Source organism: Schistocerca gregaria, chromosome 3, assembly GCF_023897955.1.
Source record: "Schistocerca gregaria isolate iqSchGreg1 chromosome 3, iqSchGreg1.2, whole genome shotgun sequence".
Classification (NCBI taxonomy): Eukaryota; Metazoa; Arthropoda; class Insecta; order Orthoptera; family Acrididae; genus Schistocerca; species Schistocerca gregaria.
The window spans coordinates 679,743,854-679,771,464 of record NC_064922.1 but is presented as its reverse complement, the minus strand read 5'-3'; the positions used below and the strand labels follow the sequence as shown (position 1 = coordinate 679,771,464).

Genomic DNA, 27,611 nt, shown 5'->3' with positions numbered 1-27,611 from the left:
TGGTCTCTGATTTCGGATGCAAAAAGCACTGGTAGCGCACAGAATAGTTGAGTGAGGAAAGGTTAGATCATGGCGGCCAAATAGGAGTAGAACTAGGTTCTTTGCAGAATGTCCGAGCTTAAGTAATTCTTCGATAAGTAAATCGCGAATGTGAAGAGTGTGTCGTATTCTCGTAGGGCGTGTTGACGGTCTCGTGGCATAAGTAGCGAGCGGTGATAGCTTGCAAGCAAGATCATACTTCACAGGATCATTTCTGTAGTATGTCTTCAACTCTCTCTAGTTCAAAGCTGGAGTAGACGCAACCACGATGATGAGTGGTAGCACTGTCCCTGAGCGTGAGGCATGCGACCGAGATTCATTGCATCTTGGTTGTAATCGATGATCGTTCACCACATTCTGAGGGATGTGGGAAGGGAGTAGCGCTTTCCGAGTGGTGGTTTTATTATAGATCAGAAGCATAAGTCATACTTTCGGTATCGTGACCCGCCGCGTTGCAGAAATGTTGTGGAAGGACTTTGATTGCGACATGTCATGAAAGCCTTGCGGAAGTTTCCCGAGTGGCACGGTGACGAGCCAGTTGATTTGTCCTGCTGCAAGTGCTAGGATTGGATGACAACGACGTACTTTGAGTTACAAGAATGAGTGAGCAGCACAAGCAGAGTGCAATTGATGACCATAAAAAGCTGACACACAACACAGTCTTGATAATGACCACTAATGCATGATGTACGAAACAATCAGGAGCAGCACGTTTGGCTAGAAAACATGAATTGAGTGATTTGCAAGGCACTGTTACCAGCAAGAAGGAATGCATGAAATTCACAAATGAATAAGACTGGTTCAAATACTATCGACAGAAATTTTGTTTCTGTTGTCAGCTAGTATTAGTTGTGTGGGAGCAGGGGATATTTCCCTTGCACTACACATCTACATACACGTTGCGTCTGATGTGGCCTAGTTTCGCGTACAAAGAACTATCTAGTTGTCAGTCTTTTCAGTGAACGAGTGTGGTGGGGAGGAGAGAGATTAGTGTTAGATGCAGAGCACTGCGGGCAGTTGTGTGCCGAACGTTGTATGTCAAACGGTGGGTCGCCGACAGGAATTAGGCGTGCTGCCATCTGGCGGCAGGTGAGGTAATGAAGCAGCTTGGATGGTGACAGAAATGATGAAAATAGTTATGTAAAGAGTAATAGCGACCTCATTTGGCAGACACGTATTTCAGCGTTGGCAGTTAGTTTTGCGGTTTGTGCTTGCATAACACTGGAAGTCTGTTGACGGTAGAGAATTGGACAAGAGGGAAAGAATTTTCCGCGTTCTCGCGCAGAAGTACTAGAGAAGCAGCCATAAGTATGGAAGTGAGTGCGTTGATCGGCACTCTGGTTTCCCTTCAAATCGAATAAATCTTTCGCCTTTTACTAAAGATTTCCGTGGAGGGGAACATTAAATGAGTCTGTAATGTATTTTTCGTAGTGCTCGGCTATTGCTGAGCCACAATCACAAGTAAAACGTAATGTAAGCAATAATGTGCGTAAATAGGAAGAGGTAGATTGTGTTGTGTGGAGTAGCGGAGCACGTTGGATCAGGTAGATGTTTTTGCTTGATTTGAAATTGTAACAGGCCATGTCGCAGTATAATGAAACAAGTACATTTGCCCTGAAATGGCGTGCAGTGTGTTAGACGATAGTGTAAAGAGAAAGAGAGCTATTTAATGTCTGAGTTGTATAAATGGCAGGAGACTAATCTGGAAATAGCATAAAGGAATTGTAATGTGAGTGGTGCTTGCGATAATGTATGGCAGGCAATATTGTGCAGAGGTGAAGGTGAATGCTTTGTATTGTGAAGAGTTGTTACATTTGTGTGTGTGTGAGGCACAAGAGGCATAATTGTGGAAACTCTTGGTGAACGCTTTCTATACCTCAGTGCTATATGGTTTAGTGTTTATTTGCACTTTAATTGCACAACAGCATATAAGCTGATATTTGGAAGTGAATGATGAATGATAGGCGTTGTAAGTAATACTGGTATGTGATTAGTAGATTGAGTTTTGAAACCCAAAATTATTTTTACTGCACAAGTTTGTGATTTGTGGGTATGGTGTGAGTGAGATTTGGGTTGAAGATGGTGGATAGTTGGTCAGGATGAGTATTTCAATTGTTTTCAAGAGAGTGGATAATAGTGGCACTGGATTGTTGCCATAATATGGCATTGGTTGTTTGTTCATAACAATGTACTCAGTTTTGTAGAAGATGTAGGTGGGAGGGAGACATTTGTTGAATATGACATAGATAGCTGGAAATGAATAGAGTAGCAATTTCCTGCTAGGTGTAGTTTGGGTATGATGTGATGTGCCTCAGTGAGATGTAAATCTTGAAATTGAAGGGTTGTTCCTAGGTACAGTCTTGGAAACTATGTATCTGCTGTTGACTCCAATGTTTTCAAGATTACTGGTGTACAAAATTGGCCAGACTTTGCAGTTTCTTCTTCAGTAAATCAGTGGAAGGTGGTGCAGATAATGGTAAAAATGTTCATAGTGTCCTGTGAGTTGTTGATGCTGCTTGTCTTTTTTGATTGACCCAGCCATACACAGAGGTGGTGCATACTTGGCTTGAGAAGAGTTAATGATGAAATACCAGGACAGTGCTCACAACGAAGCTCCTTCCCCTGCATTGTAGTTTCCCTCCTCAGGTATAGAGTGACATGATATTGGCAGAGGATGTGGAGATAATCACTTTGATCAGGCTGTTTGTGGTTTGAAGGCTCTTTTACCAGAATCCATTCATAGTGATAACTGTGTTCTCTGGTGGAACATGATGAGAACATTGTGTGAAGTGCATAGAAGTAGCTATTTGAGTATGTATGAAAATGTCAGGCAACCACTGTTACTCCTAAATTTCTGTGGAATTAAGTTTTCTGTGTGTGTTTGAAAATCCCAGAGGTTCAAGTTGGCTGTTTATATGTTGCAAGCGAAAAAGTTTTTGAGTAAACTGGGGCACTAGCATTAGTTCCCTGTTCACTGTGACAAGGAAGCTAGTATAAAAAGTAGTTTTGTGGTTTTGTTTGCAAAGAAGTGCTCATGGGATGAAAGCACTGCTTGCGATTATTCTGAGATTGATGGCGGGATTGCTAAACATCTAGAGTTTTAGTAAGGGGCTAGTCGGAGTAGTTATATAGTTGTAAAATTATTTGATATTTGATGAGAAATTTCTTTATTCATAGCACATGGGCCATCATAGTTGAAGCATAAAGATGGGCATGGTATGCGTATAATGTCCTGACAGTGATGTTCATAGAGACTTGTTGTATACTTTGATTCTTCATCTGTTTAACAGTAACATTAAGAAATGTATTAGTGGAGCAAGTAGCTGTGAAATTACTGGTGTATGACTGATAGTATGGACGTGATGCTGAATGGAAGTGTTTGTTTAGCTGTGGGTGTTTTCATAATTGCCATGTGAGGAAAAGCAATACTCGTGGTAGGCGAAAAGAGATACAGAGAGAAACACATTAATTGCGTGTAGCGTGTATCAGCAGCTGTTGGGCGGGGTATCAAGTAAGACGCAAGGTGAAACGAAAGAGGAAGTGGCCAAATATCGACAAGAGTTGGCACTGTTAGGGCGAGGTGAATACGCTATTGCGGTGCGAAAATTTTCGAAGAGAGAGGCGGTTTTAAAGAAAGCACAAGTGTCCTATGACTGCCCTCTTGTGTGTTTCTCTTTCAGTGACTATTTGGCATGTCTGCTTGCGCCATAGAATGCTACTGTATGTGCCCCAGGCCCCCATCTAGCGGCCGGAGCTGCAAGCGGTGTTTACATACAGTCTCGCCTGAGGCAATGGTCTCTGATTTCGGATGCAAAAAGCACTGGTAGCGCACAGAATAGTTGAGTGAGGAAAGGTTAGATCATGGCGGCCAAATAGGAGTAGAACTAGGTTCTTTGCAGAATGTCCGAGCTTAAGTAATTCTTCGATAAGTAAATCGCGAATGTGAAGAGTGTGTCGTATTCTCGTAGGGCGTGTTGACGGTCTCGTGGCATAAGTAGCGAGCGGTGATAGCTTGCAAGCAAGATCATACTTCACAGGATCATTTCTGTAGTATGTCTTCAACTCTCTCTAGTTCAAAGCTGGAGTAGACGCAACCACGATGATGAGTGGTAGCACTGTCCCTGAGCGTGAGGCATGCGACCGAGATTCATTGCATCTTGGTTGTAATCGATGATCGTTCACCACATTCTGAGGGATGTGGGAAGGGAGTAGCGCTTTCCGAGTGGTGGTTTTATTATAGATCAGAAGCATAAGTCATACTTTCGGTATCGTGACCCGCCGCGTTGCAGAAATGTTGTGGAAGGACTTTGATTGCGACATGTCATGAAAGCCTTGCGGAAGTTTCCCGAGTGGCACGGTGACGAGCCAGTTGATTTGTCCTGCTGCAAGTGCTAGGATTGGATGACAACGACGTACTTTGAGTTACAAGAATGAGTGAGCAGCACAAGCAGAGTGCAATTGATGACCATAAAAAGCTGACACACAACACAGTCTTGATAATGACCACTAATGCATGATGTACGAAACAATCAGGAGCAGCACGTTTGGCTAGAAAACATGAATTGAGTGATTTGCAAGGCACTGTTACCAGCAAGAAGGAATGCATGAAATTCACAAATGAATAAGACTGGTTCAAATACTATCGACAGAAATTTTGTTTCTGTTGTCAGCTAGTATTAGTTGTGTGGGAGCAGGGGATATTTCCCTTGCACTACACATCTACATACACGTTGCGTCTGATGTGGCCTAGTTTCGCGTACAAAGAACTATCTAGTTGTCAGTCTTTTCAGTGAACGAGTGTGGTGGGGAGGAGAGAGATTAGTGTTAGATGCAGAGCACTGCGGGCAGTTGTGTGCCGAACGTTGTATGTCAAACGGTGGGTCGCCGACAGGAATTAGGCGTGCTGCCATCTGGCGGCAGGTGAGGTAATGAAGCAGCTTGGATGGTGACAGAAATGATGAAAATAGTTATGTAAAGAGTAATAGCGACCTCATTTGGCAGACACGTATTTCAGCGTTGGCAGTTAGTTTTGCGGTTTGTGCTTGCATAACACTGGAAGTCTGTTGACGGTAGAGAAGTGGACAAGAGGGAAAGAATTTTCCGCGTTCTCGCGCAGAAGTACTAGAGAAGCAGCCATAAGTATGGAAGTGAGTGCGTTGATCGGCACTCTGGTTTCCCTTCAAATCGAATAAATCTTTCGCCTTTTACTAAAGATTTCCGTGGAGGGGAACATTAAATGAGTCTGTAATGTATTTTTCGTGGTGCTCGGCTATTGCTGAGCCACAATCACAAGTAAAACGTAATGTAAGCAATAATGTGCGTAAATAGGAAGAGGTAGATTGTGTTGTGTGGAGTAGCGGAGCACGTTGGATCAGGTAGATGTTTTTGCTTGATTTGAAATTGTAACAGGCCATGTCGCAGTATAATGAAACAAGTACATTTGCCCTGAAATGGCGTGCAGTGTGTTAGACGATAGTGTAAAGAGAAAGAGAGCTATTTAATGTCTGAGTTGTATAAATGGCAGGAGACTAATCTGGAAATAGCATAAAGGAATTGTAATGTGAGTGGTGCTTGCGATAATGTATGGCAGGCAATATTGTGCAGAGGTGAAGGTGAATGCTTTGTATTGTGAAGAGTTGTTACATTTGTGTGTGTGTGAGGCACAAGAGGCATAATTGTGGAAACTCTTGGTGAACGCTTTCTATACCTCAGTGCTATATGGTTTAGTGTTTATTTGCACTTTAATTGCACAACAGCATATAAGCTGATATTTGGAAGTGAATGATGAATGATAGGCGTTGTAAGTAATACTGGTATGTGATTAGTAGATTGAGTTTTGAAACCCAAAATTATTTTTACTGCACAAGTTTGTGATTTGTGGGTATGGTGTGAGTGAGATTTGGGTTGAAGATGGTGGATAGTTGGTCAGGATGAGTATTTCAATTGTTTTCAAGAGAGTGGATAATAGTGGCACTGGATTGTTGCCATAATATGGCATTGGTTGTTTGTTCATAACAATGTACTCAGTTTTGTAGAAGATGTAGGTGGGAGGGAGACATTTGTTGAATATGACATAGATAGCTGGAAATGAATAGAGTAGCAATTTCCTGCTAGGTGTAGTTTGGGTATGATGTGATGTGCCTCAGTGAGATGTAAATCTTGAAATTGAAGGGTTGTTCCTAGGTACAGTCTTGGAAACTATGTATCTGCTGTTGACTCCAATGTTTTCAAGATTACTGGTGTACAAAATTGGCCAGACTTTGCAGTTTCTTCTTCAGTAAATCAGTGGAAGGTGGTGCAGATAATGGTAAAAATGTTCATAGTGTCCTGTGAGTTGTTGATGCTGCTTGTCTTTTTTGATTGACCCAGCCATACACAGAGGTGGTGCATACTTGGCTTGAGAAGAGTTAATGATGAAATACCAGGACAGTGCTCACAACGAAGCTCCTTCCCCTGCATTGTAGTTTCCCTCCTCAGGTATAGAGTGACATGATATTGGCAGAGGATGTGGAGATAATCACTTTGATCAGGCTGTTTGTGGTTTGAAGGCTCTTTTACCAGAATCCATTCATAGTGATAACTGTGTTCTCTGGTGGAACATGATGAGAACATTGTGTGAAGTGCATAGAAGTAGCTATTTGAGTATGTATGAAAATGTCAGGCAACCACTGTTACTCCTAAATTTCTGTGGAATTAAGTTTTCTGTGTGTGTTTGAAAATCCCAGAGGTTCAAGTTGGCTGTTTATATGTTGCAAGCGAAAAAGTTTTTGAGTAAACTGGGGCACTAGCATTAGTTCCCTGTTCACTGTGACAAGGAAGCTAGTATAAAAAGTAGTTTTGTGGTTTTGTTTGCAAAGAAGTGCTCATGGGATGAAAGCACTGCTTGCGATTATTCTGAGATTGATGGCGGGATTGCTAAACATCTAGAGTTTTAGTAAGGGGCTAGTCGGAGTAGTTATATAGTTGTAAAATTATTTGATATTTGATGAGAAATTTCTTTATTCATAGCACATGGGCCATCATAGTTGAAGCATAAAGATGGGCATGGTATGCGTATAATGTCCTGACAGTGATGTTCATAGAGACTTGTTGTATACTTTGATTCTTCATCTGTTTAACAGTAACATTAAGAAATGTATTAGTGGAGCAAGTAGCTGTGAAATTACTGGTGTATGACTGATAGTATGGACGTGATGCTGAATGGAAGTGTTTGTTTAGCTGTGGGTGTTTTCATAATTGCCATGTGAGGAAAAGCAATACTCGTGGTAGGCGAAAAGAGATACAGAGAGAAACACATTAATTGCGTGTAGCGTGTATCAGCAGCTGTTGGGCGGGGTATCAAGTAAGACGCAAGGTGAAACGAAAGAGGAAGTGGCCAAATATCGACAAGAGTTGGCACTGTTAGGGCGAGGTGAATACGCTATTGCGGTGCGAAAATTTTCGAAGAGAGAGGCGGTTTTAAAGAAAGCACAAGTGTCCTATGACTGCCCTCTTGTGTGTTTCTCTTTCAGTGACTATTTGGCATGTCTGCTTGCGCCATAGAATGCTACTGTATGTGCCCCAGGCCCCCATCTAGCGGCCGGAGCTGCAAGCGGTGTTTACATACAGTCTCGCCTGAGGCAATGGTCTCTGATTTCGGATGCAAAAAGCACTGGTAGCGCACAGAATAGTTGAGTGAGGAAAGGTTAGATCATGGCGGCCAAATAGGAGTAGAACTAGGTTCTTTGCAGAATGTCCGAGCTTAAGTAATTCTTCGATAAGTAAATCGCGAATGTGAAGAGTGTGTCGTATTCTCGTAGGGCGTGTTGACGGTCTCGTGGCATAAGTAGCGAGCGGTGATAGCTTGCAAGCAAGATCATACTTCACAGGATCATTTCTGTAGTATGTCTTCAACTCTCTCTAGTTCAAAGCTGGAGTAGACGCAACCACGATGATGAGTGGTAGCACTGTCCCTGAGCGTGAGGCATGCGACCGAGATTCATTGCATCTTGGTTGTAATCGATGATCGTTCACCACATTCTGAGGGATGTGGGAAGGGAGTAGCGCTTTCCGAGTGGTGGTTTTATTATAGATCAGAAGCATAAGTCATACTTTCGGTATCGTGACCCGCCGCGTTGCAGAAATGTTGTGGAAGGACTTTGATTGCGACATGTCATGAAAGCCTTGCGGAAGTTTCCCGAGTGGCACGGTGACGAGCCAGTTGATTTGTCCTGCTGCAAGTGCTAGGATTGGATGACAACGACGTACTTTGAGTTACAAGAATGAGTGAGCAGCACAAGCAGAGTGCAATTGATGACCATAAAAAGCTGACACACAACACAGTCTTGATAATGACCACTAATGCATGATGTACGAAACAATCAGGAGCAGCACGTTTGGCTAGAAAACATGAATTGAGTGATTTGCAAGGCACTGTTACCAGCAAGAAGGAATGCATGAATTTCGCAAATGAATAAGACTGGTTCAAATACTATCGACAGAAATTTTGTTTCTGTTGTCAGCTAGTATTAGTTGTGTGGGAGCAGGGGATATTTCCCTTGCACTACACATCTACATACACGTTGCGTCTGATGTGGCCTAGTTTCGCGTACAAAGAACTATCTAGTTGTCAGTTTTTTCAGTGAACGAGTGTGGTGGGGAGGAGAGAGATTAGTGTTAGATGCAGAGCACTGCGGGCAGTTGTGTGCCGAACGTTGTATGTCAAACGGTGGGTCGCCGACAGGAATTAGGCGTGCTGCCATCTGGCGGCAGGTGAGGTAATGAAGCAGCTTGGATGGTGACAGAAATGATGAAAATAGTTATGTAAAGAGTAATAGCGACCTCATTTGGCAGACACGTATTTCAGCGTTGGCAGTTAGTTTTGCGGTTTGTGCTTGCATAACACTGGAAGTCTGTTGACGGTAGAGAAGTGGACAAGAGGGAAAGAATTTTCCGCGTTCTCGCGCAGAAGTACTAGAGAAGCAGCCATAAGTATGGAAGTGAGTGCGTTGATCGGCACTCTGGTTTCCCTTCAAATCGAATAAATCTTTCGCCTTTTACTAAAGATTTCCGTGGAGGGGAACATTAAATGAGTCTGTAATGTATTTTTCGTGGTGCTCGGCTATTGCTGAGCCACAATCACAAGTAAAACGTAATGTAAGCAATAATGTGCGTAAATAGGAAGAGGTAGATTGTGTTGTGTGGAGTAGCGGAGCACGTTGGATCAGGTAGATGTTTTTGCTTGATTTGAAATTGTAACAGGCCATGTCGCAGTATAATGAAACAAGTACATTTGCCCTGAAATGGCGTGCAGTGTGTTAGACGATAGTGTAAAGAGAAAGAGAGCTATTTAATGTCTGAGTTGTATAAATGGCAGGAGACTAATCTGGAAATAGCATAAAGGAATTGTAATGTGAGTGGTGCTTGCGATAATGTATGGCAGGCAATATTGTGCAGAGGTGAAGGTGAATGCTTTGTATTGTGAAGAGTTGTTACATTTGTGTGTGTGTGTGAGGCACAAGAGGCATAATTGTGGAAACTCTTGGTGAACGCTTTCTATACCTCAGTGCTATATGGTTTAGTGTTTATTTGCACTTTAATTGCACAACAGCATATAAGCTGATATTTGGAAGTGAATGATGAATGATAGGCGTTGTAAGTAATACTGGTATGTGATTAGTAGATTGAGTTTTGAAACCCAAAATTATTTTTACTGCACAAGTTTGTGATTTGTGGGTATGGTGTGAGTGAGATTTGGGTTGAAGATGGTGGATAGTTGGTCAGGATGAGTATTTCAATTGTTTTCAAGAGAGTGGATAATAGTGGCACTGGATTGTTGCCATAATATGGCATTGGTTGTTTGTTCATAACAATGTACTCAGTTTTGTAGAAGATGTAGGTGGGAGGGAGACATTTGTTGAATATGACATAGATAGCTGGAAATGAATAGAGTAGCAATTTCCTGCTAGGTGTAGTTTGGGTATGATGTGATGTGCCTCAGTGAGATGTAAATCTTGAAATTGAAGGGTTGTTCCTAGGTACAGTCTTGGAAACTATGTATCTGCTGTTGACTCCAATGTTTTCAAGATTACTGGTGTACAAAATTGGCCAGACTTTGCAGTTTCTTCTTCAGTAAATCAGTGGAAGGTGGTGCAGATAATGGTAAAAATGTTCATAGTGTCCTGTGAGTTGTTGATGCTGCTTGTCTTTTTTGATTGACCCAGCCATACACAGAGGTGGTGCATACTTGGCTTGAGAAGAGTTAATGATGAAATACCAGGACAGTGCTCACAACGAAGCTCCTTCCCCTGCATTGTAGTTTCCCTCCTCAGGTATAGAGTGACATGATATTGGCAGAGGATGTGGAGATAATCACTTTGATCAGGCTGTTTGTGGTTTGAAGGCTCTTTTACCAGAATCCATTCATAGTGATAACTGTGTTCTCTGGTGGAACATGATGAGAACATTGTGTGAAGTGCATAGAAGTAGCTATTTGAGTATGTATGAAAATGTCAGGCAACCACTGTTACTCCTAAATTTCTGTGGAATTAAGTTTTCTGTGTGTGTTTGAAAATCCCAGAGGTTCATGTTGGCTGTTTATATGTTGCAAGCGAAAAAGTTTTTGAGTAAACTGGGGCACTAGCATTAGTTCCCTGTTCACTGTGACAAGGAAGCTAGTATAAAAAGTAGTTTTGTGGTTTTGTTTGCAAAGAAGTGCTCATGGGATGAAAGCACTGCTTGCGATTATTCTGAGATTGATGGCGGGATTGCTAAACATCTAGAGTTTTAGTAAGGGGCTAGTCGGAGTAGTTATATAGTTGTAAAATTATTTGATATTTGATGAGAAATTTCTTTATTCATAGCACATGGGCCATCATAGTTGAAGCATAAAGATGGGCATGGTATGCGTATAATGTCCTGACAGTGATGTTCATAGAGACTTGTTGTATACTTTGATTCTTCATCTGTTTAACAGTAACATTAAGAAATGTATTAGTGGAGCAAGTAGCTGTGAAATTACTGGTGTATGACTGATAGTATGGACGTGATGCTGAATGGAAGTGTTTGTTTAGCTGTGGGTGTTTTCATAATTGCCATGTGAGGAAAAGCAATACTCGTGGTAGGCGAAAAGAGATACAGAGAGAAACACATTAATTGCGTGTAGCGTGTATCAGCAGCTGTTGGGCGGGGTATCAAGTAAGACGCAAGGTGAAACGAAAGAGGAAGTGGCCAAATATCGACAAGAGTTGGCACTGTTAGGGCGAGGTGAATACGCTATTGCGGTGCGAAAATTTTCGAAGAGAGAGGCGGTTTTAAAGAAAGCACAAGTGTCCTATGACTGCCCTCTTGTGTGTTTCTCTTTCAGTGACTATTTGGCATGTCTGCTTGCGCCATAGAATGCTACTGTATGTGCCCCAGGCCCCCATCTAGCGGCCGGAGCTGCAAGCGGTGTTTACATACAGTCTCGCCTGAGGCAATGGTCTCTGATTTCGGATGCAAAAAGCACTGGTAGCGCACAGAATAGTTGAGTGAGGAAAGGTTAGATCATGGCGGCCAAATAGGAGTAGAACTAGGTTCTTTGCAGAATGTCCGAGCTTAAGTAATTCTTCGATAAGTAAATCGCGAATGTGAAGAGTGTGTCGTATTCTCGTAGGGCGTGTTGACGGTCTCGTGGCATAAGTAGCGAGCGGTGATAGCTTGCAAGCAAGATCATACTTCACAGGATCATTTCTGTAGTATGTCTTCAACTCTCTCTAGTTCAAAGCTGGAGTAGACGCAACCACGATGATGAGTGGTAGCACTGTCCCTGAGCGTGAGGCATGCGACCGAGATTCATTGCATCTTGGTTGTAATCGATGATCGTTCACCACATTCTGAGGGATGTGGGAAGGGAGTAGCGCTTTCCGAGTGGTGGTTTTATTATAGATCAGAAGCATAAGTCATACTTTCGGTATCGTGACCCGCCGCGTTGCAGAAATGTTGTGGAAGGACTTTGATTGCGACATGTCATGAAAGCCTTGCGGAAGTTTCCCGAGTGGCACGGTGACGAGCCAGTTGATTTGTCCTGCTGCAAGTGCTAGGATTGGATGACAACGACGTACTTTGAGTTACAAGAATGAGTGAGCAGCACAAGCAGAGTGCAATTGATGACCATAAAAAGCTGACACACAACACAGTCTTGATAATGACCACTAATGCATGATGTACGAAACAATCAGGAGCAGCACGTTTGGCTAGAAAACATGAATTGAGTGATTTGCAAGGCACTGTTACCAGCAAGAAGGAATGCATGAATTTCGCAAATGAATAAGACTGGTTCAAATACTATCGACAGAAATTTTGTTTCTGTTGTCAGCTAGTATTAGTTGTGTGGGAGCAGGGGATATTTCCCTTGCACTACACATCTACATACACGTTGCGTCTGATGTGGCCTAGTTTCGCGTACAAAGAACTATCTAGTTGTCAGTTTTTTCAGTGAACGAGTGTGGTGGGGAGGAGAGAGATTAGTGTTAGATGCAGAGCACTGCGGGCAGTTGTGTGCCGAACGTTGTATGTCAAACGGTGGGTCGCCGACAGGAATTAGGCGTGCTGCCATCTGGCGGCAGGTGAGGTAATGAAGCAGCTTGGATGGTGACAGAAATGATGAAAATAGTTATGTAAAGAGTAATAGCGACCTCATTTGGCAGACACGTATTTCAGCGTTGGCAGTTAGTTTTGCGGTTTGTGCTTGCATAACACTGGAAGTCTGTTGACGGTAGAGAAGTGGACAAGAGGGAAAGAATTTTCCGCGTTCTCGCGCAGAAGTACTAGAGAAGCAGCCATAAGTATGGAAGTGAGTGCGTTGATCGGCACTCTGGTTTCCCTTCAAATCGAATAAATCTTTCGCCTTTTACTAAAGATTTCCGTGGAGGGGAACATTAAATGAGTCTGTAATGTATTTTTCGTGGTGCTCGGCTATTGCTGAGCCACAATCACAAGTAAAACGTAATGTAAGCAATAATGTGCGTAAATAGGAAGAGGTAGATTGTGTTGTGTGGAGTAGCGGAGCACGTTGGATCAGGTAGATGTTTTTGCTTGATTTGAAATTGTAACAGGCCATGTCGCAGTATAATGAAACAAGTACATTTGCCCTGAAATGGCGTGCAGTGTGTTAGACGATAGTGTAAAGAGAAAGAGAGCTATTTAATGTCTGAGTTGTATAAATGGCAGGAGACTAATCTGGAAATAGCATAAAGGAATTGTAATGTGAGTGGTGCTTGCGATAATGTATGGCAGGCAATATTGTGCAGAGGTGAAGGTGAATGCTTTGTATTGTGAAGAGTTGTTACATTTGTGTGTGTGTGAGGCACAAGAGGCATAATTGTGGAAACTCTTGGTGAACGCTTTCTATACCTCAGTGCTATATGGTTTAGTGTTTATTTGCACTTTAATTGCACAACAGCATATAAGCTGATATTTGGAAGTGAATGATGAATGATAGGCGTTGTAAGTAATACTGGTATGTGATTAGTAGATTGAGTTTTGAAACCCAAAATTATTTTTACTGCACAAGTTTGTGATTTGTGGGTATGGTGTGAGTGAGATTTGGGTTGAAGATGGTGGATAGTTGGTCAGGATGAGTATTTCAATTGTTTTCAAGAGAGTGGATAATAGTGGCACTGGATTGTTGCCATAATATGGCATTGGTTGTTTGTTCATAACAATGTACTCAGTTTTGTAGAAGATGTAGGTGGGAGGGAGACATTTGTTGAATATGACATAGATAGCTGGAAATGAATAGAGTAGCAATTTCCTGCTAGGTGTAGTTTGGGTATGATGTGATGTGCCTCAGTGAGATGTAAATCTTGAAATTGAAGGGTTGTTCCTAGGTACAGTCTTGGAAACTATGTATCTGCTGTTGACTCCAATGTTTTCAAGATTACTGGTGTACAAAATTGGCCAGACTTTGCAGTTTCTTCTTCAGTAAATCAGTGGAAGGTGGTGCAGATAATGGTAAAAATGTTCATAGTGTCCTGTGAGTTGTTGATGCTGCTTGTCTTTTTTGATTGACCCAGCCATACACAGAGGTGGTGCATACTTGGCTTGAGAAGAGTTAATGATGAAATACCAGGACAGTGCTCACAACGAAGCTCCTTCCCCTGCATTGTAGTTTCCCTCCTCAGGTATAGAGTGACATGATATTGGCAGAGGATGTGGAGATAATCACTTTGATCAGGCTGTTTGTGGTTTGAAGGCTCTTTTACCAGAATCCATTCATAGTGATAACTGTGTTCTCTGGTGGAACATGATGAGAACATTGTGTGAAGTGCATAGAAGTAGCTATTTGAGTATGTATGAAAATGTCAGGCAACCACTGTTACTCCTAAATTTCTGTGGAATTAAGTTTTCTGTGTGTGTTTGAAAATCCCAGAGGTTCAAGTTGGCTGTTTATATGTTGCAAGCGAAAAAGTTTTTGAGTAAACTGGGGCACTAGCATTAGTTCCCTGTTCACTGTGACAAGGAAGCTAGTATAAAAAGTAGTTTTGTGGTTTTGTTTGCAAAGAAGTGCTCATGGGATGAAAGCACTGCTTGCGATTATTCTGAGATTGATGGCGGGATTGCTAAACATCTAGAGTTTTAGTAAGGGGCTAGTCGGAGTAGTTATATAGTTGTAAAATTATTTGATATTTGATGAGAAATTTCTTTATTCATAGCACATGGGCCATCATAGTTGAAGCATAAAGATGGGCATGGTATGCGTATAATGTCCTGACAGTGATGTTCATAGAGACTTGTTGTATACTTTGATTCTTCATCTGTTTAACAGTAACATTAAGAAATGTATTAGTGGAGCAAGTAGCTGTGAAATTACTGGTGTATGACTGATAGTATGGACGTGATGCTGAATGGAAGTGTTTGTTTAGCTGTGGGTGTTTTCATAATTGCCATGTGAGGAAAAGCAATACTCGTGGTAGGCGAAAAGAGATACAGAGAGAAACACATTAATTGCGTGTAGCGTGTATCAGCAGCTGTTGGGCGGGGTATCAAGTAAGACGCAAGGTGAAACGAAAGAGGAAGTGGCCAAATATCGACAAGAGTTGGCACTGTTAGGGCGAGGTGAATACGCTATTGCGGTGCGAAAATTTTCGAAGAGAGAGGCGGTTTTAAAGAAAGCACAAGTGTCCTATGACTGCCCTCTTGTGTGTTTCTCTTTCAGTGACTATTTGGCATGTCTGCTTGCGCCATAGAATGCTACTGTATGTGCCCCAGGCCCCCATCTAGCGGCCGGAGCTGCAAGCGGTGTTTACATACAGTCTCGCCTGAGGCAATGGTCTCTGATTTCGGATGCAAAAAGCACTGGTAGCGCACAGAATAGTTGAGTGAGGAAAGGTTAGATCATGGCGGCCAAATAGGAGTAGAACTAGGTTCTTTGCAGAATGTCCGAGCTTAAGTAATTCTTCGATAAGTAAATCGCGAATGTGAAGAGTGTGTCGTATTCTCGTAGGGCGTGTTGACGGTCTCGTGGCATAAGTAGCGAGCGGTGATAGCTTGCAAGCAAGATCATACTTCACAGGATCATTTCTGTAGTATGTCTTCAACTCTCTCTAGTTCAAAGCTGGAGTAGACGCAACCACGATGATGAGTGGTAGCACTGTCCCTGAGCGTGAGGCATGCGACCGAGATTCATTGCATCTTGGTTGTAATCGATGATCGTTCACCACATTCTGAGGGATGTGGGAAGGGAGTAGCGCTTTTCGAGTGGTGGTTTTATTATAGATCAGAAGCATAAGTCATACTTTCGGTATCGTGACCCGCCGCGTTGCAGAAATGTTGTGGAAGGACTTTGATTGCGACATGTCATGAAAGCCTTGCGGAAGTTTCCCGAGTGGCACGGTGACGAGCCAGTTGATTTGTCCTGCTGCAAGTGCTAGGATTGGATGACAACGACGTACTTTGAGTTACAAGAATGAGTGAGCAGCACAAGCAGAGTGCAATTGATGACCATAAAAAGCTGACACACGACACAGTCTTGATAATGACCACTAATGCATGATGTACGAAACAATCAGGAGCAGCACGTTTGGCTAGAAAACAAGAATTGAGTGATTTGCAAGGCACTGTTACCAGCAAGAAGGAATGCATGAAATTCGCAAATGAATAAGACTGGTTCAAATACTATCGACAGAAATTTTGTTTCTGTTGTCAGCTAGTATTAGTTGTGTGGGAGCAGGGGATATTTCCCTTGCACTACACATCTACATACACGTTGCGTCTGATGTGGCCTAGTTTCGCGTACAAAGAACTATCTAGTTGTCAGTTTTTTCAGTGAACGAGTGTGGTGGGGAGGAGAGAGAAATGGCGTGCAGTGTGTTAGACGATAGTGTAAAGAGAAAGAGAGCTATTTAATGTCTGAGTTGTATAAATGGCAGGAGACTAATCTGGAAATAGCATAAAGGAATTGTAATGTGAGTGGTGCTTGCGATAATGTATGGCACGCAATATTGTGCAGAGGTGAAGGTGAATGCTTTGTATTGTGAAGAGTTGTTACATTTGTGTGTGTGTGAGGCACAAGAGGCATAATTGTGGAAACTCTTGGTGAACGCTTTCTATACCTCAGTGCTATATGGTTTAGTGTTTATTTGCACTTTAATTGCACAACAGCATATAAGCTGATATTTGGAAGTGAATGATGAATGATAGGCGTTGTAAGTAATACTGGTATGTGATTAGTAGATTGAGTTTTGAAACCCAAAATTATTTTTACTGCACAAGTTTGTGATTTGTGGGTATGGTGTGAGTGAGATTTGGGTTGAAGATGGTGGATAGTTGGTCAGGATGAGTATTTCAATTGTTTTCAAGAGAGTGGATAATAGTGGCACTGGATTGTTGCCATAATATGGCATTGGTTGTTTGTTCATAACAATGTACTCAGTTTTGTAGAAGATGTAGGTGGGAGGGAGACATTTGTTGAATATGACATAGATAGCTGGAAATGAATAGAGTAGCAATTTCCTGCTAGGTGTAGTTTGGGTATGATGTGATGTGCCTCAGTGAGATGTAAATCTTGAAATTGAAGGGTTGTTCCTAGGTACAGTCTTGGAAACTATGTATCTGCTGTTGACTCCAATGTTTTCAAGATTACTGGTGTACAAAATTGGCCAGACTTTGCAGTTTCTTCTTCAGTAAATCAGTGGAAGGTGGTGCAGATAATGGTAAAAATGTTCATAGTGTCCTGTGAGTTGTTGATGCTGCTTGTCTTTTTTGATTGACCCAGCCATACACAGAGGTGGTGCATACTTGGCTTGAGAAGAGTTAATGATGAAATACCAGGACAGTGCTCACAACGAAGCTCCTTCCCCTGCATTGTAGTTTCCCTCCTCAGGTATAGAGTGACATGATATTGGCAGAGGATGTGGAGATAATCACTTTGATCAGGCTGTTTGTGGTTTGAAGGCTCTTTTACCAGAATCCGTTCATAGTGATAACTGTGTTCTCTGGTGGAACATGATGAGAACATTGTGTGAAGTGCATAGAAGTAGCTATTTGAGTATGTATGAAAATGTCAGGCAACCACTGTTACTCCTAAATTTCTGTGGAATTAAGTTTTCTGTGTGTGTTTGAAAATCCCAGAGGTTCAAGTTGGCTGTTTATATGTTGCAAGCGAAAAAGTTTTTGAGTAAACTGGGGCACTAGCATTAGTTCCCTGTTCACTGTGACAAGGAAGCTAGTATAAAAAGTAGTTTTGTGGTTTTGTTTGCAAAGAAGTGCTCATGGGATGAAAGCACTGCTTGCGATTATTCTGAGATTGATGGCGGGATTGCTAAACATCTAGAGTTTTAGTAAGGGGCTAGTCGGAGTAGTTATATAGTTGTAAAATTATTTGATATTTGATGAGAAATTTCTTTATTCATAGCACATGGGCCATCATAGTTGAAGCATAAAGATGGGCATGGTATGCGTATAATGTCCTGACAGTGATGTTCATAGAGACTTGTTGTATACTTTGATTCTTCATCTGTTTAACAGTAACATTAAGAAATGTATTAGTGGAGCAAGTAGCTGTGAAATTACTGGTGTATGACTGATAGTATGGACGTGATGCTGAATGGAAGTGTTTGTTTAGCTGTGGGTGTTTTCATAATTGCCATGTGAGGAAAAGCAATACTCGTGGTAGGCGAAAAGAGATACAGAGAGAAACACATTAATTGCGTGTAGCGTGTATCAGCAGCTGTTGGGCGGGGTATCAAGTAAGACGCAAGGTGAAACGAAAGAGGAAGTGGCCAAATATCGACAAGAGTTGGCACTGTTAGGGCGAGGTGAATACGCTATTGCGGTGCGAAAATTTTCGAAGAGAGAGGCGGTTTTAAAGAAAGCACAAGTGTCCTATGACTGCCCTCTTGTGTGTTTCTCTTTCAGTGACTATTTGGCATGTCTGCTTGCGCCATAGAATGCTACTGTATGTGCCCCAGGCCCCCATCTAGCGGCCGGAGCTGCAAGCGGTGTTTACATACAGTCTCGCCTGAGGCAATGGTCTCTGATTTCGGATGCAAAAAGCACTGGTAGCGCACAGAATAGTTGAGTGAGGAAAGGTTAGATCATGGCGGCCAAATAGGAGTAGAACTAGGTTCTTTGCAGAATGTCCGAGCTTAAGTAATTCTTCGATAAGTAAATCGCGAATGTGAAGAGTGTGTCGTATTCTCGTAGGGCGTGTTGACGGTCTCGTGGCATAAGTAGCGAGCGGTGATAGCTTGCAAGCAAGATCATACTTCACAGGATCATTTCTGTAGTATGTCTTCAACTCTCTCTAGTTCAAAGCTGGAGTAGACGCAACCACGATGATGAGTGGTAGCACTGTCCCTGAGCGTGAGGCATGCGACCGAGATTCATTGCATCTTGGTTGTAATCGATGATCGTTCACCACATTCTGAGGGATGTGGGAAGGGAGTAGCGCTTTCCGAGTGGTGGTTTTATTATAGATCAGAAGCATAAGTCATACTTTCGGTATCGTGACCCGCCGCGTTGCAGAAATGTTGTGGAAGGACTTTGATTGCGACATGTCATGAAAGCCTTGCGGAAGTTTCCCGAGTGGCACGGTGACGAGCCAGTTGATTTGTCCTGCTGCAAGTGCTAGGATTGGATGACAACGACGTACTTTGAGTTACAAGAATGAGTGAGCAGCACAAGCAGAGTGCAATTGATGACCATAAAAAGCTGACACACAACACAGTCTTGATAATGACCACTAATGCATGATGTACGAAACAATCAGGAGCAGCACGTTTGGCTAGAAAACATGAATTGAGTGATTTGCAAGGCACTGTTACCAGCAAGAAGGAATGCATGAAATTCGCAAATGAATAAGACTGGTTCAAATACTATCGACAGAAATTTTGTTTCTGTTGTCAGCTAGTATTAGTTGTGTGGGAGCAGGGGATATTTCCCTTGCACTACACATCTACATACACGTTGCGTCTGATGTGGCCTAGTTTCGCGTACAAAGAACTATCTAGTTGTCAGTTTTTTCAGTGAACGAGTGTGGTGGGGAGGAGAGAGATTAGTGTTAGATGCAGAGCACTGCGGGCAGTTGTGTGCCGAACGTTGTATGTCAAACGGTGGGTCGCCGACAGGAATTAGGCGTGCTGCCATCTGGCGGCAGGTGAGGTAATGAAGCAGCTTGGATGGTGACAGAAATGATGAAAATAGTTATGTAAAGAGTAATAGCGACCTCATTTGGCAGACACGTATTTCAGCGTTGGCAGTTAGTTTTGCGGTTTGTGCTTGCATAACACTGGAAGTCTGTTGACGGTAGAGAAGTGGACAAGAGGGAAAGAATTTTCCGCGTTCTCGCGCAGAAGTACTAGAGAAGCAGCCATAAGTATGGAAGTGAGTGCGTTGATCGGCACTCTGGTTTCCCTTCAAATCGAATAAATCTTTCGCCTTTTACTAAAGATTTCCGTGGAGGGGAACATTAAATGAGTCTGTAATGTATTTTTCGTAGTGCTCGGCTATTGCTGAGCCACAATCACAAGTAAAACGTAATGTAAGCAATAATGTGCGTAAATAGGAAGAGGTAGATTGTGTTGTGTGGAGTAGCGGAGCACGTTGGATCAGGTAGATGTTTTTGCTTGATTTGAAATTGTAACAGGCCATGTCGCAGTATAATGAAACAAGTACATTTGCCCTGAAATGGCGTGCAGTGTGTTAGACGATAGTGTAAAGAGAAAGAGAGCTATTTAATGTCTGAGTTGTATAAATGGCAGGAGACTAATCTGGAAATAGCATAAAGGAATTGTAATGTGAGTGGTGCTTGCGATAATGTATGGCAGGCAATATTGTGCAGAGGTGAAGGTGAATGCTTTGTATTGTGAAGTGTTGTTACATTTGTGTGTGTGTGTGAGGCACAAGAGGCATAATTGTGGAAACTCTTGGTGAACGCTTTCTATACCTCAGTGCTATATGGTTTAGTGTTTATTTGCACTTTAATTGCACAACAGCATATAAGCTGATATTTGGAAGTGAATGATGAATGATAGGCGTTGTAAGTAATACTGGTATGTGATTAGTAGATTGAGTTTTGAAACCCAAAATTATTTTTACTGCACAAGTTTGTGATTTGTGGGTATGGTGTGAGTGAGATTTGGGTTGAAGATGGTGGATAGTTGGTCAGGATGAGTATTTCAATTGTTTTCAAGAGAGTGGATAATAGTGGCACTGGATTGTTGCCATAATATGGCATTGGTTGTTTGTTCATAACAATGTACTCAGTTTTGTAGAAGATGTAGGTGGGAGGGAGACATTTGTTGAATATGACATAGATAGCTGGAAATGAATAGAGTAGCAATTTCCTGCTAGGTGTAGTTTGGGTATGATGTGATGTGCCTCAGTGAGATGTAAATCTTGAAATTGAAGGGTTGTTCCTAGGTACAGTCTTGGAAACTATGTATCTGCTGTTGACTCCAATGTTTTCAAGATTACTGGTGTACAAAATTGGCCAGACTTTGCAGTTTCTTCTTCAGTAAATCAGTGGAAGGTGGTGCAGATAATGGTAAAAATGTTCATAGTGTCCTGTGAGTTGTTGATGCTGCTTGTCTTTTTTGATTGACCCAGCCATACACAGAGGTGGTGCATACTTGGCTTGAGAAGAGTTAATGATGAAATACCAGGACAGTGCTCACAACGAAGCTCCTTCCCCTGCATTGTAGTTTCCCTCCTCAGGTATAGAGTGACATGATATTGGCAGAGGATGTGGAGATAATCACTTTGATCAGGCTGTTTGTGGTTTGAAGGCTCTTTTACCAGAATCCATTCATAGTGATAACTGTGTTCTCTGGTGGAACATGATGAGAACATTGTGTGAAGTGCATAGAAGTAGCTATTTGAGTATGTATGAAAATGTCAGGCAACCACTGTTACTCCTAAATTTCTGTGGAATTAAGTTTTCTGTGTGTGTTTGAAAATCCCAGAGGTTCAAGTTGGCTGTTTATATGTTGCAAGCGAAAAAGTTTTTGAGTAAACTGGGGCACTAGCATTAGTTCCCTGTTCACTGTGACAAGGAAGCTAGTATAAAAAGTAGTTTTGTGGTTTTGTTTGCAAAGAAGTGCTCATGGGATGAAAGCACTGCTTGCGATTATTCTGAGATTGATGGCGGGATTGCTAAACATCTAGAGTTTTAGTAAGGGGCTAGTCGGAGTAGTTATATAGTTGTAAAATTATTTGATATTTGATGAGAAATTTCTTTATTCATAGCACATGGGCCATCATAGTTGAAGCATAAAGATGGGCATGGTATGCGTATAATGTCCTGACAGTGATGTTCATAGAGACTTGTTGTATACTTTGATTCTTCATCTGTTTAACAGTAACATTAAGAAATGTATTAGTGGAGCAAGTAGCTGTGAAATTACTGGTGTATGACTGATAGTATGGACGTGATGCTGAATGGAAGTGTTTGTTTAGCTGTGGGTGTTTTCATAATTGCCATGTGAGGAAAAGCAATACTCGTGGTAGGCGAAAAGAGATACAGAGAGAAACACATTAATTGCGTGTAGCGTGTATCAGCAGCTGTTGGGCGGGGTATCAAGTAAGACGCAAGGTGAAACGAAAGAGGAAGTGGCCAAATATCGACAAGAGTTGGCACTGTTAGGGCGAGGTGAATACGCTATTGCGGTGCGAAAATTTTCGAAGAGAGAGGCGGTTTTAAAGAAAGCACAAGTGTCCTATGACTGCCCTCTTGTGTGTTTCTCTTTCAGTGACTATTTGGCATGTCTGCTTGCGCCATAGAATGCTACTGTATGTGCCCCAGGCCCCCATCTAGCGGCCGGAGCTGCAAGCGGTGTTTACATACAGTCTCGCCTGAGGCAATGGTCTCTGATTTCGGATGCAAAAAGCACTGGTAGCGCACAGAATAGTTGAGTGAGGAAAGGTTAGATCATGGCGGCCAAATAGGAGTAGAACTAGGTTCTTTGCAGAATGTCCGAGCTTAAGTAATTCTTCGATAAGTAAATCGCGAATGTGAAGAGTGTGTCGTATTCTCGTAGGGCGTGTTGACGGTCTCGTGGCATAAGTAGCGAGCGGTGATAGCTTGCAAGCAAGATCATACTTCACAGGATCATTTCTGTAGTATGTCTTCAACTCTCTCTAGTTCAAAGCTGGAGTAGACGCAACCACGATGATGAGTGGTAGCACTGTCCCTGAGCGTGAGGCATGCGACCGAGATTCATTGCATCTTGGTTGTAATCGATGATCGTTCACCACATTCTGAGGGATGTGGGAAGGGAGTAGCGCTTTCCGAGTGGTGGTTTTATTATAGATCAGAAGCATAAGTCATACTTTCGGTATCGTGACCCGCCGCGTTGCAGAAATGTTGTGGAAGGACTTTGATTGCGACATGTCATGAAAGCCTTGCGGAAGTTTCCCGAGTGGCACGGTGACGAGCCAGTTGATTTGTCCTGCTGCAAGTGCTAGGATTGGATGACAACGACGTACTTTGAGTTACAAGAATGAGTGAGCAGCACAAGCAGAGTGCAATTGATGACCATAAAAAGCTGACACACAACACAGTCTTGATAATGACCACTAATGCATGATGTACGAAACAATCAGGAGCAGCACGTTTGGCTAGAAAACATGAATTGAGTGATTTGCAAGGCACTGTTACCAGCAAGAAGGAATGCATGAAATTCACAAATGAATAAGACTGGTTCAAATACTATCGACAGAAATTTTGTTTCTGTTGTCAGCTAGTATTAGTTGTGTGGGAGCAGGGGATATTTCCCTTGCACTACACATCTACATACACGTTGCGTCTGATGTGGCCTAGTTTCGCGTACAAAGAACTATCTAGTTGTCAGTCTTTTCAGTGAACGAGTGTGGTGGGGAGGAGAGAGATTAGTGTTAGATGCAGAGCACTGCGGGCAGTTGTGTGCCGAACGTTGTATGTCAAACGGTGGGTCGCCGACAGGAATTAGGCGTGCTGCCATCTGGCGGCAGGTGAGGTAATGAAGCAGCTTGGATGGTGACAGAAATGATGAAAATAGTTATGTAAAGAGTAATAGCGACCTCATTTGGCAGACACGTATTTCAGCGTTGGCAGTTAGTTTTGCGGTTTGTGCTTGCATAACACTGGAAGTCTGTTGACGGTAGAGAAGTGGACAAGAGGGAAAGAATTTTCCGCGTTCTCGCGCAGAAGTACTAGAGAAGCAGCCATAAGTATGGAAGTGAGTGCGTTGATCGGCACTCTGGTTTCCCTTCAAATCGAATAAATCTTTCGCCTTTTACTAAAGATTTCCGTGGAGGGGAACATTAAATGAGTCTGTAATGTATTTTTCGTAGTGCTCGGCTATTGCTGAGCCACAATCACAAGTAAAACGTAATGTAAGCAATAATGTGCGTAAATAGGAAGAGGTAGATTGTGTTGTGTGGAGTAGCGGAGCACGTTGGATCAGGTAGATGTTTTTGCTTGATTTGAAATTGTAACAGGCCATGTCGCAGTATAATGAAACAAGTACATTTGCCCTGAAATGGCGTGCAGTGTGTTAGACGATAGTGTAAAGAGAAAGAGAGCTATTTAATGTCTGAGTTGTATAAATGGCAGGAGACTAATCTGGAAATAGCATAAAGGAATTGTAATGTGAGTGGTGCTTGCGATAATGTATGGCAGGCAATATTGTGCAGAGGTGAAGGTGAATGCTTTGTATTGTGAAGAGTTGTTACATTTGTGTGTGTGTGAGGCACAAGAGGCATAATTGTGGAAACTCTTGGTGAACGCTTTCTATACCTCAGTGCTATATGGTTTAGTGTTTATTTGCACTTTAATTGCACAACAGCATATAAGCTGATATTTGGAAGTGAATGATGAATGATAGGCGTTGTAAGTAATACTGGTATGTGATTAGTAGATTGAGTTTTGAAACCCAAAATTATTTTTACTGCACAAGTTTGTGATTTGTGGGTATGGTGTGAGTGAGATTTGGGTTGAAGATGGTGGATAGTTGGTCAGGATGAGTATTTCAATTGTTTTCAAGAGAGTGGATAATAGTGGCACTGGATTGTTGCCATAATATGGCATTGGTTGTTTGTTCATAACAATGTACTCAGTTTTGTAGAAGATGTAGGTGGGAGGGAGACATTTGTTGAATATGACATAGATAGCTGGAAATGAATAGAGTAGCAATTTCCTGCTAGGTGTAGTTTGGGTATGATGTGATGTGCCTCAGTGAGATGTAAATCTTGAAATTGAAGGGTTGTTCCTAGGTACAGTCTTGGAAACTATGTATCTGCTGTTGACTCCAATGTTTTCAAGATTACTGGTGTACAAAATTGGCCAGACTTTGCAGTTTCTTCTTCAGTAAATCAGTGGAAGGTGGTGCAGATAATGGTAAAAATGTTCATAGTGTCCTGTGAGTTGTTGATGCTGCTTGTCTTTTTTGATTGACCCAGCCATACACAGAGGTGGTGCATACTTGGCTTGAGAAGAGTTAATGATGAAATACCAGGACAGTGCTCACAACGAAGCTCCTTCCCCTGCATTGTAGTTTCCCTCCTCAGGTATAGAGTGACATGATATTGGCAGAGGATGTGGAGATAATCACTTTGATCAGGCTGTTTGTGGTTTGAAGGCTCTTTTACCAGAATCCATTCATAGTGATAACTGTGTTCTCTGGTGGAACATGATGAGAACATTGTGTGAAGTGCATAGAAGTAGCTATTTGAGTATGTATGAAAATGTCAGGCAACCACTGTTACTCCTAAATTTCTGTGGAATTAAGTTTTCTGTGTGTGTTTGAAAATCCCAGAGGTTCAAGTTGGCTGTTTATATGTTGCAAGCGAAAAAGTTTTTGAGTAAACTGGGGCACTAGCATTAGTTCCCTGTTCACTGTGACAAGGAAGCTAGTATAAAAAGTAGTTTTGTGGTTTTGTTTGCAAAGAAGTGCTCATGGGATGAAAGCACTGCTTGCGATTATTCTGAGATTGATGGCGGGATTGCTAAACATCTAGAGTTTTAGTAAGGGGCTAGTCGGAGTAGTTATATAGTTGTAAAATTATTTGATATTTGATGAGAAATTTCTTTATTCATAGCACATGGGCCATCATAGTTGAAGCATAAAGATGGGCATGGTATGCGTATAATGTCCTGACAGTGATGTTCATAGAGACTTGTTGTATACTTTGATTCTTCATCTGTTTAACAGTAACATTAAGAAATGTATTAGTGGAGCAAGTAGCTGTGAAATTACTGGTGTATGACTGATAGTATGGACGTGATGCTGAATGGAAGTGTTTGTTTAGCTGTGGGTGTTTTCATAATTGCCATGTGAGGAAAAGCAATACTCGTGGTAGGCGAAAAGAGATACAGAGAGAAACACATTAATTGCGTGTAGCGTGTATCAGCAGCTGTTGGGCGGGGTATCAAGTAAGACGCAAGGTGAAACGAAAGAGGAAGTGGCCAAATATCGACAAGAGTTGGCACTGTTAGGGCGAGGTGAATACGCTATTGCGGTGCGAAAATTTTCGAAGAGAGAGGCGGTTTTAAAGAAAGCACAAGTGTCCTATGACTGCCCTCTTGTGTGTTTCTCTTTCAGTGACTATTTGGCATGTCTGCTTGCGCCATAGAATGCTACTGTATGTGCCCCAGGCCCCCATCTAGCGGCCGGAGCTGCAAGCGGTGTTTACATACAGTCTCGCCTGAGGCAATGGTCTCTGATTTCGGATGCAAAAAGCACTGGTAGCGCACAGAATAGTTGAGTGAGGAAAGGTTAGATCATGGCGGCCAAATAGGAGTAGAACTAGGTTCTTTGCAGAATGTCCGAGCTTAAGTAATTCTTCGATAAGTAAATCGCGAATGTGAAGAGTGTGTCGTATTCTCGTAGGGCGTGTTGACGGTCTCGTGGCATAAGTAGCGAGCGGTGATAGCTTGCAAGCAAGATCATACTTCACAGGATCATTTCTGTAGTATGTCTTCAACTCTCTCTAGTTCAAAGCTGGAGTAGACGCAACCACGATGATGAGTGGTAGCACTGTCCCTGAGCGTGAGGCATGCGACCGAGATTCATTGCATCTTGGTTGTAATCGATGATCGTTCACCACATTCTGAGGGATGTGGGAAGGGAGTAGCGCTTTTCGAGTGGTGGTTTTATTATAGATCAGAAGCATAAGTCATACTTTCGGTATCGTGACCCGCCGCGTTGCAGAAATGTTGTGGAAGGACTTTGATTGCGACATGTCATGAAAGCCTTGCGGAAGTTTCCCGAGTGGCACGGTGACGAGCCAGTTGATTTGTCCTGCTGCAAGTGCTAGGATTGGATGACAACGACGTACTTTGAGTTACAAGAATGAGTGAGCAGCACAAGCAGAGTGCAATTGATGACCATAAAAAGCTGACACACGACACAGTCTTGATAATGACCACTAATGCATGATGTACGAAACAATCAGGAGCAGCACGTTTGGCTAGAAAACATGAATTGAGTGATTTGCAAGGCACTGTTACCAGCAAGAAGGAATGCATGAAATTCGCAAATGAATAAGACTGGTTCAAATACTATCGACAGAAATTTTGTTTCTGTTGTCAGCTAGTATTAGTTGTGTGGGAGCAGGGGATATTTCCCTTGCACTACACATCTACATACACGTTGCGTCTGATGTGGCCTAGTTTCGCGTACAAAGAACTATCTAGTTGTCAGTTTTTTCAGTGAACGAGTGTGGTGGGGAGGAGAGAGAAATGGCGTGCAGTGTGTTATACGATAGTGTAAAGAGAAAGAGAGCTATTTAATGTCTGAGTTGTATAAATGGCAGGAGACTAATCTGGAAATAGCATAAAGGAATTGTAATGTGAGTGGTGCTTGCGATAATGTATGGCAGGCAATATTGTGCAGAGGTGAAGGTGAATGCTTTGTATTGTGAAGAGTTGTTACATTTGTGTGTGTGTGAGGCACAAGAGGCATAATTGTGGAAACTCTTGGTGAACGCTTTCTATACCTCAGTGCTATATGGTTTAGTGTTTATTTGCACTTTAATTGCACAACAGCATATAAGCTGATATTTGGAAGTGAATGATGAATGATAGGCGTTGTAAGTAATACTGGTATGTGATTAGTACATTGAGTTTTGAAACC

General features: G+C 42.3%; 14 non-coding genes across 14 annotated transcripts; all 14 read left to right on the top strand.

Annotated features, from left to right (window-relative positions):
- The first annotated feature begins 228 nt into the window (after positions 1–228).
- Positions 229–435, top strand: LOC126356895 (small nucleolar RNA U3). Its single transcript, XR_007565905.1, has one exon. It is a non-coding gene; the product is annotated as a small nucleolar RNA U3 (small nucleolar RNA).
- Positions 436–1,371: 936 nt separating this feature from the next.
- LOC126357090 (U5 spliceosomal RNA) lies at positions 1,372–1,490 on the top strand. The gene has a single exon (XR_007566077.1). It is a non-coding gene; the product is annotated as a U5 spliceosomal RNA (small nuclear RNA).
- Positions 1,491–4,059: 2,569 nt separating this feature from the next.
- On the top strand, positions 4,060–4,266 carry LOC126356894 (small nucleolar RNA U3). Its single transcript, XR_007565904.1, has one exon. It is a non-coding gene; the product is annotated as a small nucleolar RNA U3 (small nucleolar RNA).
- A 936-nt stretch (positions 4,267–5,202) lies between these two features.
- LOC126357012 (U5 spliceosomal RNA) lies at positions 5,203–5,321 on the top strand. The gene has a single exon (XR_007566008.1). It is a non-coding gene; the product is annotated as a U5 spliceosomal RNA (small nuclear RNA).
- A 2,569-nt stretch (positions 5,322–7,890) lies between these two features.
- On the top strand, positions 7,891–8,097 carry LOC126356893 (small nucleolar RNA U3). The gene has a single exon (XR_007565903.1). It is a non-coding gene; the product is annotated as a small nucleolar RNA U3 (small nucleolar RNA).
- Positions 8,098–9,033: 936 nt separating this feature from the next.
- On the top strand, positions 9,034–9,152 carry LOC126357011 (U5 spliceosomal RNA). Its single transcript, XR_007566007.1, has one exon. It is a non-coding gene; the product is annotated as a U5 spliceosomal RNA (small nuclear RNA).
- A 2,571-nt stretch (positions 9,153–11,723) lies between these two features.
- LOC126356892 (small nucleolar RNA U3) lies at positions 11,724–11,930 on the top strand. Its single transcript, XR_007565902.1, has one exon. It is a non-coding gene; the product is annotated as a small nucleolar RNA U3 (small nucleolar RNA).
- Positions 11,931–12,866: 936 nt separating this feature from the next.
- On the top strand, positions 12,867–12,985 carry LOC126357010 (U5 spliceosomal RNA). Its single transcript, XR_007566006.1, has one exon. It is a non-coding gene; the product is annotated as a U5 spliceosomal RNA (small nuclear RNA).
- Positions 12,986–15,554: 2,569 nt separating this feature from the next.
- LOC126356988 (small nucleolar RNA U3) lies at positions 15,555–15,761 on the top strand. The gene has a single exon (XR_007565987.1). It is a non-coding gene; the product is annotated as a small nucleolar RNA U3 (small nucleolar RNA).
- A 2,993-nt stretch (positions 15,762–18,754) lies between these two features.
- Positions 18,755–18,961, top strand: LOC126356891 (small nucleolar RNA U3). Its single transcript, XR_007565901.1, has one exon. It is a non-coding gene; the product is annotated as a small nucleolar RNA U3 (small nucleolar RNA).
- A 936-nt stretch (positions 18,962–19,897) lies between these two features.
- Positions 19,898–20,016, top strand: LOC126357089 (U5 spliceosomal RNA). The gene has a single exon (XR_007566076.1). It is a non-coding gene; the product is annotated as a U5 spliceosomal RNA (small nuclear RNA).
- Positions 20,017–22,587: 2,571 nt separating this feature from the next.
- On the top strand, positions 22,588–22,794 carry LOC126356890 (small nucleolar RNA U3). Its single transcript, XR_007565900.1, has one exon. It is a non-coding gene; the product is annotated as a small nucleolar RNA U3 (small nucleolar RNA).
- A 936-nt stretch (positions 22,795–23,730) lies between these two features.
- Positions 23,731–23,849, top strand: LOC126357088 (U5 spliceosomal RNA). Its single transcript, XR_007566075.1, has one exon. It is a non-coding gene; the product is annotated as a U5 spliceosomal RNA (small nuclear RNA).
- A 2,569-nt stretch (positions 23,850–26,418) lies between these two features.
- Positions 26,419–26,625, top strand: LOC126356987 (small nucleolar RNA U3). The gene has a single exon (XR_007565986.1). It is a non-coding gene; the product is annotated as a small nucleolar RNA U3 (small nucleolar RNA).
- Positions 26,626–27,611: the final 986 nt, after the last annotated feature.